At 39.2% G+C, this 12,800-nt stretch overlaps 1 pseudogene; it reads left to right on the top strand.

Moving 5' to 3' along the window:
- The first annotated feature begins 2,265 nt into the window (after positions 1 to 2,265).
- Positions 2,266 to 12,580, top strand: LOC104874561 (annotated as a pseudogene).
- Positions 12,581 to 12,800: the final 220 nt, after the last annotated feature.

Consider the following 12,800-nt stretch of genomic DNA (forward strand, 5'->3'; position numbering starts at 1 on the left):
AAAAAAAAAAAAAAAAAAAAAAAAAAAAAAAGCAATATTGTAGGTTACAGCACAATAGGATGCTGCCAAGTCCTCCCTGTCTCCTACATTTAGAAAGCATCTTGTGTATAAATAGTGTGTGAAAACAGTGGCCATGATAGCAAAGCAAGTGACCCATCCCTCCTTCCCCTCTTCCTACATTCTCTCCTCCTTTGGAGTGAAGCCTAGGGCAAGGGACACAAGTTCCCTTGATGGCACTGTGGGAGAGTTGAACACAAGGCTTAGTTGACATTTCTCTTGACTGTTTGACCACATCACATATATCAAATACGTGGCAGGCACTCTTTCCTGTGGTCACCCAGAGAACAGACAACGGAGACCTTGTGTTGGGTAATTAATCTCAGAATGGAAGTGACTTTGGTGCTGTCCTTTGGTGACGATCTAGCCTCTAAGTCACCACTGCGCTGTCACAGCCCACTGTGCCCTCAGCCCTTGGCTATGTCTGCTGACCCTGGTGTGCAATCACAGCCTGGAGTTGTATGTCATGTGAAACAAGCCTTCTGGAGAGGGGACGTGGGTTTCTCTGCTTTGGCCATTAGGCTTCTCCGTGATGTGACGATTTCCTTGTGTTACTGTCACGCTGTCCCCAGGGAGTCATCCATCACAAGATTCATACAGGGAGCAGATTCTGGTGACATTCCAGGGACATGGCTGCCGCCATTTAAATTCAACTCTCGGTCCATAAATATTTTCAGTGTTGTGTGTGTGTGTGTGTGTGTGTGGTGACTGTGTGAACTCAGTGTTCGCACTGAGCTACATTCCTAATCCTTTAAAAAAATCTGTATTTTTATTATTCCACATTTGCAGTACATAATGAGTGCATTCCTTGTGCGGCATTGGTTCATGTATGCAACACATCTTCATTCTTTTTATCCCCCCCCACCCCCATCTCTTGGTCCACTCCCATTTGGAAAAGATTTATCTCCCTGTTTCTTAGCATCTACCTTTTATATTTTTCTTTAAATTATTTATACTTGGGGTTCTCCTAAAAAGAAACCATGCAATATTTAAGCCTCTGTGTCTGATTTATTTCACTTAATATTCTGATATCAAGGCACATCCATTTTTCTAAAAATGACTCAAATTTATCCTGCTTAGGGCAGAGCAGTGCTCCATTGCATATAAATACCATATTTTCTTTATCTGCTTATCTGTTCATGGGCCTACAGTCAGCGTATGAGATTTAGCTATTGGAGTTGTGCAGCTATAAACAATGGTATACATATATCACTGAAATATGATGTGTTTTTTCTTTTAGGAAGATACCTAGAAGGGGAATAGATGGGTCAAATGGAATTTTTATCTTTAGCCTTTTGAGAAATTCCCTCACTGATTTCCATAGTTGATGTACTAGTTTACATTCCTACCAACAAAGTAGAGGGGCTCCTTTCTCCCCACACCCTCTGCTTGGTGGGGAGGACATTTTCTCTGATATTTAGTATGAGAACTCCTGGAGGTAAGTTCACTAAAGTGGGTGGTGTCCTGGAACTGGATCTGGGTGTCCCTGAAGCGTTTGACTCCCAAGTTGTCCACACTGGACGTCCAGTAGTTGGTCAACTCCAGATCAGGCTTTCCTATGCCTGTATTGCCCCCACCCTGAATCTTTACTTTTGGGTCAGCTCTGGTGCCAGGGACTCCAGTTCGTCTCTCCAGTCTTAGTAGCACTGGGTTCACCTGGACTCTGCTCCTCTTTGGCTTCAAGAAGAGTCATTGGTTTTCCAGTCTGTTTTACTTTTTCCTTGCTAGAATGAGTGGCAGCCTCCAAGCCCCTCACATGCAGAACTGGAAACTGGAAAATTCACCCTCCAGTGTCCTCCGAATCTGGGTCCATGGAACCACACTTGATTACACCGTTGAATCCGTGTGGTATGCTGTTTATCAGTGAACGATTTCTGAGGTTTTTTTCTGTGGTGACATTGTCTACCATGTGTTGGCTGCTTGAATCACACCAATTTCTTTCAGAATAACTTAAACACACATTAAATTTGACCACTGCATAGTTAATATAAGGAAATACTGAATTATCTGGCCACAGGAACCATTCAAGTTGGCTCTGGAGGCTCTTGGACTTACATGCTGCTTGCAGGCCTGCCTCCTGACTCTCTCTTTAGGGGTCTCACAGATGCCAGTTGACTTCCAATGAGCAGTAATAACTTGGAAAAGCAAGATGAGACCAGGGATGTGGCAGGGTCAGGCAGCACACATATGGGTGGCTGAGTATCCACCATGAGACCGTTTAATTCCCAGGAGAAATGTGTGCAGGGTGACCTCCTTGCAGGAGGTATGGGATCTGGACATGGCTGCTTTGCAACTGGAACAAGGACCCTCCCTGTCCAGTGGCAACATTTCCTGATTTCCAACATCCACCATGGAGTCTCTGGTTCCACTTGTCCCACCCTCCATTTCTACACTAGGAAGTTGGTTTAGGGAGATTATTGTGAAAAGTTGGTTTACGGAGATTATTGTGAAAAAGCACATTAGTGAAGTGATTAGATATTTGCACTGGACAATTGGCAAACACGGTTGGTAGATGCAGTTGTTTTGGACTGGTGTGTTTGCTTTCTGAGTCAGGTGGGCAAATAAGTGGCCTTAGGCTTCTCTTTCGATTTCAATGTACAGAATGCATGATGTATGGAACAAATTCATGTTTTCCAAAGCTAACGTCTATATTTTAGGTAATTTGCAAATGAGATGCCTCAGTCACTGGTGAAGTATGTTATAGAGTTCCTAAGCATTTAGAGTTGTTACAGAAGCTCTCTAGGCAGATAGGGGAAAGACAGATGTGTTGCTTGTGCTATATTTAGGAATCAGAATCCAAGTCTATTACATTAGTTCCACAATTTGTAGAATGTGAATCCATGGAGGCTGAAGATTTGGAAGCTCTGAAGTATATTGTATCTAGAAACTCAATTAAACCAGCCTCTAATACAGTAAATGATCCTAGTGTTCTATAGCATTAGTTTTAAAAATTATTTTTATTGTACTTAACATTACAGTATTTATGTCATCTTTTCAACTATAATTTTCAATCTGGGTGATAGTATATAGTTGGATGTATTTATTGATTTTTATTTTATTTTATTGGTACATTATTGATATACATAATGATAACGTTCATCACAAGGAATTTGCACCTGTACAGATATATCTTGATTCTTTTTTCCCATTCCTCTCTCCTCAACTCCTCTTCCCCTCCTTATTTACAGAAGCTTGTTTCTATTTTTCCTTCTATTCTCTTTTTTTTTCTTGTCCCTTCCTTCTTTTCCTCCTCTCACCTCTCTTGTTCCCCTTTCTATTTGAACATTTTCTTCCCATTTCCCAATGTCATTTATACATTTTGGTCCTTATTTATACTTTAGTCTTCTCACACTAGAGAAACCATGTGGTATGTAGACATGTGTACCTGATTTATTTCACCTAAGAGCATGGTCTCAAGGTGCATCCATTTACCTAGAAATGTCTCAAACATCTTTCTTTATTGCAGAGTAGTACTCCATTGTATAAAACAATTTCCCATTTTGTTTATCTATTCATTGGTCCGTGGATATTTGGGCTGTTTCCAGGATTTAGTTATGAACTGTGCTGTTATAAACATGAGTGTGTGTATATTACTGTGGAATTCTTTACTGTGGAAGATAACAAAAAAGGGAAATATCTGAGTCAAATGGAACCTCTAGTTTTAGTTATTTGAGAAATCTCCATGCTGATTTCCACAGTGATTGTGCCAGTCTACACTCCCACCAACAGTGGACAAGGGTTTCTGTTTTCCTCCCACAGCCCTGCCAGCATTTGTTATTGATTTCTTGATAATACCCATTCTTTTTGGAGTCAGGTGGAATCTCAGTATTTAAATTTGTATCTCTTGAATGACCAGTGCTATGGCTTATGTTTTGATGTCTCCCCAAAGCTTCATGTAGTCATAGGTGGAACTTTTGCAGAGGTGGCTGACTCTAGAGTGTATGATGCTGGAATTGATTCATGGTTCAATGCTAGACTCAAGGAAACTTGGATTAAAAGTGTGAGTGCTATCCCCACGAAGTAGTCTGAATAATATAAAAGGGGCAGGAAGACCCTGTTAAGGCCTCTTGTTGCTTTTGCTGTTTTGTGGGCCCAATGAACTGTTCTCCTCTGTGATGTCCCTCTACCATATGCCACTCTGCCTTGGAGCCAGACAATTATGGACTGAAAATCTCTACAAACTATGAGCTAAATAGACTTCTCCTTTCTTAACTTTGGGTGTCAGGTATACACACACAAAAAAAGTAAGAGCCAATGATGATGAACATTTTTTCATATTTTCATTTCTACTTCATCTGAAAAGTGTCTATTCACTTCAGATGTCCATTTTTTGATTGGGTCTTTAATTTGGGGTGATGTATGAGTTTTTACAGTTCCTTACATATTCTAAATAATAGTCCTTTGTGTGATAAATAGCTGGCAAATTTTTTTCCCATTATGGATTATCTCTTCACTCTGTTGGTGGTTTCACTTGCTGTGAAAAAGCTTTTTAATAAGATGAGATCCCGGTTGTTGGTTCTTTGTGATATTTCCTGTGTGATTAGAGTTTTGTTCATAAAGTCTTTGCCTATACCAGTGTCTTCAAGAGTTCTACCTAACCTATCTTCTAGCAGGTTCCATATTTCTGTTGTAATATTTAGATCTTTGATCCATTTTGATTTTTGTTTAGTACGTGGTGAAAGATATGGGTCCAGTATTGATCTTCAGTATGTGGAAAGCTAGTTTTTCTAGTATCATTTATTAGAGAGGCTGTCTCCCAGTCCTCCCACCACCAGCAGATCGGTGAGGACGCGAACTGCGTGAAGCCATTTGTGTGGGCCCCTGTCCCACCCAGGCCTCCTCTGGCTTCCTGGCCATGCCTGTTCCTCATCTATACTGCAGAGGCACAGGGGTCTTGAAGGCCATTGCCCTTAGCTACAGAAGAAGTGAAGAATAGTAAGAGGAAAGGCCTTACTCGTAAGTCCCCATCCCAAAGGGTAAAGTTACTATATTGATCGGATTATTCATTATAAACGTATTTTGGGCTAGTCTTCAATTTCATTTTATTTCACGTGGTTACAGGTGATAGATTAATAACTACCACAAATTATCATTTTCTAAGCTGTGTTTGATTCTACTATTGCTGATTATATCACTTGGGCTAGTGTTATGATTGATCCAATCAGTTGTCTTTCCTGGTATAATGAAAATGAGATTGCCCCAGAGTTATTAGAGACTCCAATCCTAAAGATCAGGTATATCTGGAAGACACCTCTGAGAAGCAATCATTCCTTAAGGGTTCTACATAAAAGCAACAAAGATATTTATAAGAAGTAATATTGATGTGTCAATTCAGGAATTAAACCGAGGACCATACCAACAACAATAATAGAAATGAAAAGACATTTAAACAAGACATAGTCTTCCAGCTTACCAAAGGTAAATTCTGGGGGAAAAGAGATGGAAAAACCTGATAATCAACCCCTGGACAATCTGAACTGATTGCACAGGAAGTAAAAAACAGGTGAATAAGGCTCTAGAAATATTCAAAACAGAAAAAAGACAGATAAAAGACATGATTATAAACTCTAGAACAGAAATGGATAACAAAAAAATAGATGAGTTCAGGACCACAACGAAAGCCATGAATGCTCAGCATAGGAAATAAATGGAAACCATGAAGGCCCAACATAAGAAAGAAATGGAATCCATGAAACATTCAAACTGATATCCAGGAGATTAAAAACTCTATTAAAAGTATACATAGCAGACTAATCCAATCTGAAGACAGAATATCAGATATAGAAGACAGGATGGTGATCAGTGACCATGAAAAGAGAGATTTCTTAAAAATAGTAAAGGATCATGACAAATCAATCCATTGGCTCCTAGATGACATAAGAAGAATGATATAAGATTAAGAGGAGTCCAAGAAAAAGCAGGAATAAGCACAAATGGCATAAAAAATTGTTCACAGAAGTAACAGAAAACTTCTCAAACAGAGCAAAAGAACTTGAAATACAGATAAGTGAGGCATATAGGACTCCAACTATTTATGATAAAAAGTCTACACTTAGACATATAATAACCATGATTCCAGAAACCCAACAGAAGTACAAAATGTTACAAGCAGTTAGAGAAAAGAAATAACTTACATGCAAAGGGAAGCCCATTATCATCACAACAGACTTTTAAACACAAACTTTCAAGTAAAGGAGAGCTTGGAGTGAGGTATTTCAAGCTTTAAAAGAAAATGACTTCCAGCCTAGGCTGATTTATTCTGCAAAACTATCTTTCAAAATTGATGGAGAATTAAGATACTTTGATGAGAAAGGACACCTCAGAAACTTCATGAATACCCAACCAGCACTTCAAACAATTTTTAAAAATATCCTCAAAAAAGACAATGAAGGTCACAATTCTGTGAGGCCCAACAGAGCAAATCCAATAGGCAAGAATTTAAAGGGAGAGGGAGAAAAATAAACAAGAACCAACAGGACAATAACATGACAATGATAGATCAATACATATCAGTTGTAACTATCAATGTCAATGGCCTCAATTCACCAATCAAAAGAAATAGACTGGCAGAATGGATAAAGAAGCCAAATCCCACAATACTGTATAACAAATCCTCAGTAGCATGGGAACTAGCACAATGAATCAACAATCGAAATCTCAGCTTTTAAAAGGTTTCTGCACTGCCAGAGAAATCACAAGTAGAGCTAAGAGACAACCCACAATGTGGGAATAAATTTTATCAGCTGTTCCTCAGACAAAGGTCTACTAAAGAGACTATATAAAGAACTAAAAAAAAAAAAAATCAGGCTCCCCCAAGTATAAGGACCCAATTCAAATATTTGCATCTGAAATGAACAGACACTTCTTATACAAAGAAGTAAAAGCAGCAAATAAACATAGAAAAAATGTTCAACATCACTGGTCATTTGAGAGATACACATGAAAACAACACTGAGATTCCACTTCACCCCAGAAAAACTGGCTACTATCAAGAAATCAACCAATAACAAATGCTGAAGGGGTTGTGGGGAGAAAGGAAGCCTTCTTTACTGTTCGTGGGAGTGCAGACTGGTGCAACCACTATGGAAATCAATATGGAGATACCTCAAAGAACTAGGATTAGAGGTTCCATTTGACCCAGCTGTCCTTCTGCTGGGTATCTTCCCAAAATAATTAAAACAATCATACCACAGTGATACATGCACACCCATGTTTGTAGCGGCACAGTTTGTAATAGCTAAAGCTTGGAAACAGCCCAATTACCCATTAACTGGAGACTGGATAAAGATTTTTTGTTTGTTTATAAAATGGAGTACTACTCAGCCATAAAGAACAAGAAACTAAGTCACTGCCCCTGCTGCAGAGGCTGAAGGGGGCACCTGAGGCCAGTCAGTGGCACCCAGAAGAAAGAGATGAGGCAGTGGCCACACCCACAGGGTGAGGGTTCTGATCCTCCCACGACCTCCTAGAGGAGGCGGCAAGGCCCAGCCCCTGCGGTGCCTGGTGTAAAGAAGCTGCCTTCATCCTCGTCACCGTGGCTGGGACTCCTCAGGCACAGTTCCCGCAGGTCTCATCCACACTCAGGACTCCGCGCTACCTCATGTTCAAGAAACTGAGGCAAAAGTTCAGTGAAGAGCAGCAGCAGCATCTCCAGCAGGCACTGACTCCTTCTCAGGCTTCCTCCAGTTCTTCAGCACCAGCAGGAGCTAGGAGCAGAACGTCTTCATTTACAGAACAACTCTGTGAAGTTATTCCCAAAGGAGAGAATGTATTTACCCATTGCACAGAATCTCCCGAAGATGTTAATGGAAGCAAACCAGCCACTCCTCAGCTTTTGAGGAACTTGAGAAGGCCTTGAGCACAGCCCAAAAAACAGAAGAGGCACAGAGAAGAATGAAGGAAGAAATGGATCAACAACAACAAAAAAACTATTGAAAAAGCCAGTGATCAAAAAGGCATCAGTGTTCAACAGGAATTAAGTCGGGTGAAACAGGAGGTGCTTGACATCATGAAAAAATCCTCAGAAGAGCAAATTGCTAAACTACAGAAACATCATGAAAAGGGGCTGAATTGCAAAGAGCAAGAATTGACCAAGAAGTTTTAGACCCAAGAAAGGGAATTACAGGATTAAATGAAAGTAGCTCTTGAAAAGAGTCAATCAGAATACTTGAAGATCACCCAAGAAAAAGAGCAGCAAGAATCTTTTGGCTCTGGAAGAGTTAGAGTTGCAGAAAAAAGTGATCCTCATAGCAGAGACTTATAGAACTAGAATTCTTGAATTGGAAAGTTTTTTGGCCAAAAGCTTTCAAGAAAATAAAACCAATCAGAAAATTTAGCTATTCTTTTGGAAGCTGAAAAAAATAAGCACAATAAAGAAATTACAGTCATGGTTGAGCAATGTAAGGCAGAATTGGAGAGCCTTCAGTATCAGCAGGATAACCTTTGGACTGCAAGACTTCAAATCTGAAAGCAACAGCCTCAGACTGAGAATGGGAAAATTTAGAGAAAAGTGTGAACGAGAAAGAGAAACATTATTGAAAGAAAAAGACAGTATGGCATCTTCCAGGCTCCCATAGAAGAGATGAATGAAAAGCCTTTAGAAAAGCTTGATGTGAAGCAAACACAACTGTAATTATTATTCTGAACTGTCATAAGTAGTAAAAGCCCACAACAAGCTGGAAGAGGAACTTTCTGTTCCAACAGATACAATGAAGTAGGAATTGGAGACCAGGCTGGATGAGCAGAAAAATCAGTTTCAGCAACAAGTTGACAGAATCATTAAAGAACAAGAAATAGCTATCCAGCGAACTGAGAACACATTCGAAGATCATTTTAATGAACTGGGGCTTCTCTTGAAAGAAAAGGAAAAGCATTTGGAAGAACAGCAGGCTTATGTAAGAAAGTTAGAGGCATAAATTAAAAGACCCGAGGGGGAACTCCAGCAGGCAACTGCTAAGCTGGATCTCATTCAGTCACACCAGAGCGCCTCACATGACCAGGCAGAAATGCATGAGCAGCACCTGGCCCAGTTGCAGCAGAAGTTGTTGAATTTGGGAAACGAAAAAGTTCTCCTTACCAGTCGTGTGGCTGAAGTCGAAACAGAGAAGAAAAATGTTTGCACTGAGTTAGAATCTCATAAAATGCAGGTGCAGAATGGAATGCAACAACTTGAAAAATAGAATAGTGAAATGGAGCAAAAATAACATCTGACACAGTTATATGAGTCTCAATTTAAAGATAGTAACACTGTTCAAGAGCAGACAAAGCAAATGTTGATGGAAAAACAAAATACAAATTTACAAGTAAGAGAAGGGCAATATAAAGAAATCGAGGTACTCAAGCAGAAATTGTCAGCCAAGGAGGGCAGTAATAGTACCTTGTAGGAGGGATATGAAACTACATTTAAAAGTCAAGGAAAGAAAATGGAAAAAATATTAAGCAGAAAGCAAAGGCGACACAAGAAACATTAAAGAAGAAACTGGTGGATCAGGAAGCCAAACTTAAAAAAAGAGCTGGAAAATCCTGTCCTAGAGCTTAGTCAGAAAGTAAAGCAGTTCAATGACAAAGTGTTGGAAATGACACAAGCTAACTCAGCTGGAATCAGTGATGCAGTGTCAAAACTTGAAACAAACCAGAAGGAGCAAATAGAAAGTCTCACAGAGGTGTATCAGCAAGAACTCAACAATGCTGTCTCAAGCTGGGAAGAGAAGCTTATTTCAGCAAGCTGGAGAACTTCAGGAAAAATATGAAATCCAACTACAGAAAAAAGAACAAGAGAGAGCAGAACTGAAGGAGAAGATCTATACATGTGGGTGTGAAAAAGAAGAGATGAACGAGGAAATCACGTGGCCGAAGGAAGAAGGTGTTAAGCAGGGCGAAGCATGAAATGAGTTGCAGGAACAGCATGAAACTGAATTTAGAGCACAACTTGAAAAACTGGAGAGTGACTTGAATCATTGTTTGCGGGAAATACTTCTCTCCTGGAAGAACTGGTTGAACTGAAAATGCTGGCAGAAAAAGATAAGTTTGAGGTCTTGGAATTGACAGACCTGTTGAAAATCAAGGATGAGTTAAAATTCCAGAGTTTAAAGTCCTTACGTGAAACAAGTAAGAAAAGCCTGGAGGACAGAAGCTTAGGATTCAAAACACTGTCTTAGGAAATAGCATTACAGCCTGATAGAAAACTGTAAGAAAACTGAAGCTTTGTTGGAGCTAGAACAAATGAACTAATAGACATTAGTAGAAGTAAAACTAAGGCTGTTGTTGCTTGGATTTCCCATTGTCAGCACCACACAACTAAGGTCAAGGAGGCACTCCTGATGAAAACTTGCAAAGTTTCTTAATTAGAAGCACGACTTAGTTAAAAGAAGAGCAAAATGCACTAAATACTTCATTTCAACAGGCCACCCATAAGTTAGAAGAAAAGGCAAACCAAATTAAGAGCACGAAGGCTGAAACTGAAGGTCTTATAACAGAAAACGAATCCCTACAGAAGGAAGGAGGTAATCAGCAACAGGTTGCTTCAGAAAAGGAGTCTTGTATCACAGAGTTAAGGAAAGAATTATCGGAAAACATAAGTGCTGTCACAATGATGAAAGAAGAGCTTACAGAAAAAAAAAATCTGAGATTGCCATTCTTAGAAAACGGCTAACTGATGTCGATGCTCAACTTCAGAATAGTATCAGCCTGACTGAAAAAGAAGCTGCCATTTCCTGACTAAGTAAGCAACATGGTAAAAGACGACGTGAACTACAGGATCAGAAGCGAGATTCATCCCTGGGAGTTGATACTCTGAGTAAAGAGAAAATTTCTGCTCTTGAGCAGGTGGGTCACTGGTCTTACAAATTCTCAGAAGGGAAGACAAAAGCACAATCAAAATTTGTACTATTAAAGAATCGCAGATGCAGCTTGAATTAAAAACAAAGCTAATGAGAAGAGGAGCAGATACATTTATTGAAGTAAGACTTTGATCAGCAAATGAAACAATTTGAATGTCTAAAGTATGAAAAGTAAGAACAAGATGGAGAAAGGAGTGTAATTTAGAGATTGAGTTAGACTCAAACAGCAAGGATTATGGAAGTAGAGGATCATATTACTCAGAAAGCAATTGAAATTGAGTCTTTAAATGAAGTTCTTAGAAATTACAATCAACAAAAAGATAATGAACAGAAAGAATTGGTTCAGAAACTTAAGCAGTTTCAAGACTTAGGAGAAGAAAAGGAGAACAGAGTTAAGCTGAGGAAAAAGTCTTAAAGCTTGAAAAGCAAGGGTCTCATGGAAGCTAAACTTGAAATTAAGAAGAAAGAATTAGAATGTGTGAACTCAAGGGTGAAAATCGAAGGAGTGGAGGTAAAAGTATCGGAAGATAAACGAGTTAGAAAGTGCTACAAAATTAGCAGAAATGAAACAAAAAGCTGAACAAAAATTGCTGCTATCAAGAAGCAGTTGTTGTCTCAAATGGAGGAGAAAGAACAGCAATATAATAAAGGTACAGAAAGCCATTTGAGTGAACAGAATAAAAAACTGCAAGGAAGAGAGAGGGGAATTCATGTCTTAGAGGAAAAACTTTAGTTGTTGAAAGTTCTCCACAGTCAGACATAGCAGATATGTTTCAATCAGCAGCAAATATGGCAGCATGTACTGAACCAAAAGAGGCAGATTCCTATATCTGTGTGCAGATGGCATATGAAGACAAAAAAAAAAAAATCAATGCTTTACAGAGAAGTTTATCTGAAAAAGGAAAGCTGCTGCTAAAGCTCGACAAGAAAAAGAAAATTACACCATCTCATTCTGAAATGCAGTGCCAGCATCAGGGGGTCTTGAAAAGGTTAAAACGTGCTGAAGCAAAACAACATGAAGATCCGGTTGTGAAAGGTCATCTTCAAGAAGAACTTGAAGAGAAAAAGAAATATTCGTTGATAGTATCCCAGCATGTAGAAGAAGAGGAAGGTAAAAATAACAGAGAGGCAAAACAACAGAGAGGGAAATGTGGTTTACATGTCCAGAAAACCCTCCAGGAGAAGGAATTAACCTGTCTGTCCTTGGAACAAAAGACAAAAAAGCCGGACTCTTAGTAAGTGGAAAGGAGGTATATAGACTTGAAATGGAAGAGGTGATTTCAAAATATGAAAAGTTACAGGCTTTACAGCAACACATTGGTGGAAAAAATAAACCCACTGAAGTTTTGGAAGATGGTAGTGAACAAAATTCCGTATCAGATGTGATCCAACCCAGATTGCTTAGTAACTTGGAAGCCCAGCACAATGACTTGGAGTTTAAATCAGCAGGGACAGAGTAAAGAAAGCAGAAACTGAGGAAGGAGATTGTTAGATTGCAGAAAATCTTTCGAACAACAAGGAAGGAGTATTAGCAAGAATTGGATATACTAAAGTAAGAATCTGAACAACACATGAAGGAGAAAATCAAACAGGAGTAGGAAGACCTTGAGTTGAAGCATAATTCCACATTAAAACAACTGATGAGGGAGTTTAATAAGATCTTCCTGCTGCTCCTGCTAATTTAAAACAACTGTAGTGACACCTTACGAGGGTGGCGATTTGTATCATACTGATGTCTCCCTCTTGGGAGAATCAACTGAATTTGAATAATTACAAAAAGTGCTCCTTGAGTATATGATGGGTTGTGAGACTAAGACCACGGCAAAAGTTATAACCATCATACTAAATTTCTCAGATGATCAGACTCAGAAAATTTTGGAAAGACAAGATGCGTGGCTAAAGTTT

The sequence above is a fragment of the Fukomys damarensis genome, unplaced genomic scaffold (assembly GCF_012274545.1).
Source record: "Fukomys damarensis isolate Sample0158 unplaced genomic scaffold, DMR_v1.0_HiC HiC_scaffold_25, whole genome shotgun sequence".
NCBI classification, from domain to species: Eukaryota; Metazoa; Chordata; class Mammalia; order Rodentia; family Bathyergidae; genus Fukomys; species Fukomys damarensis.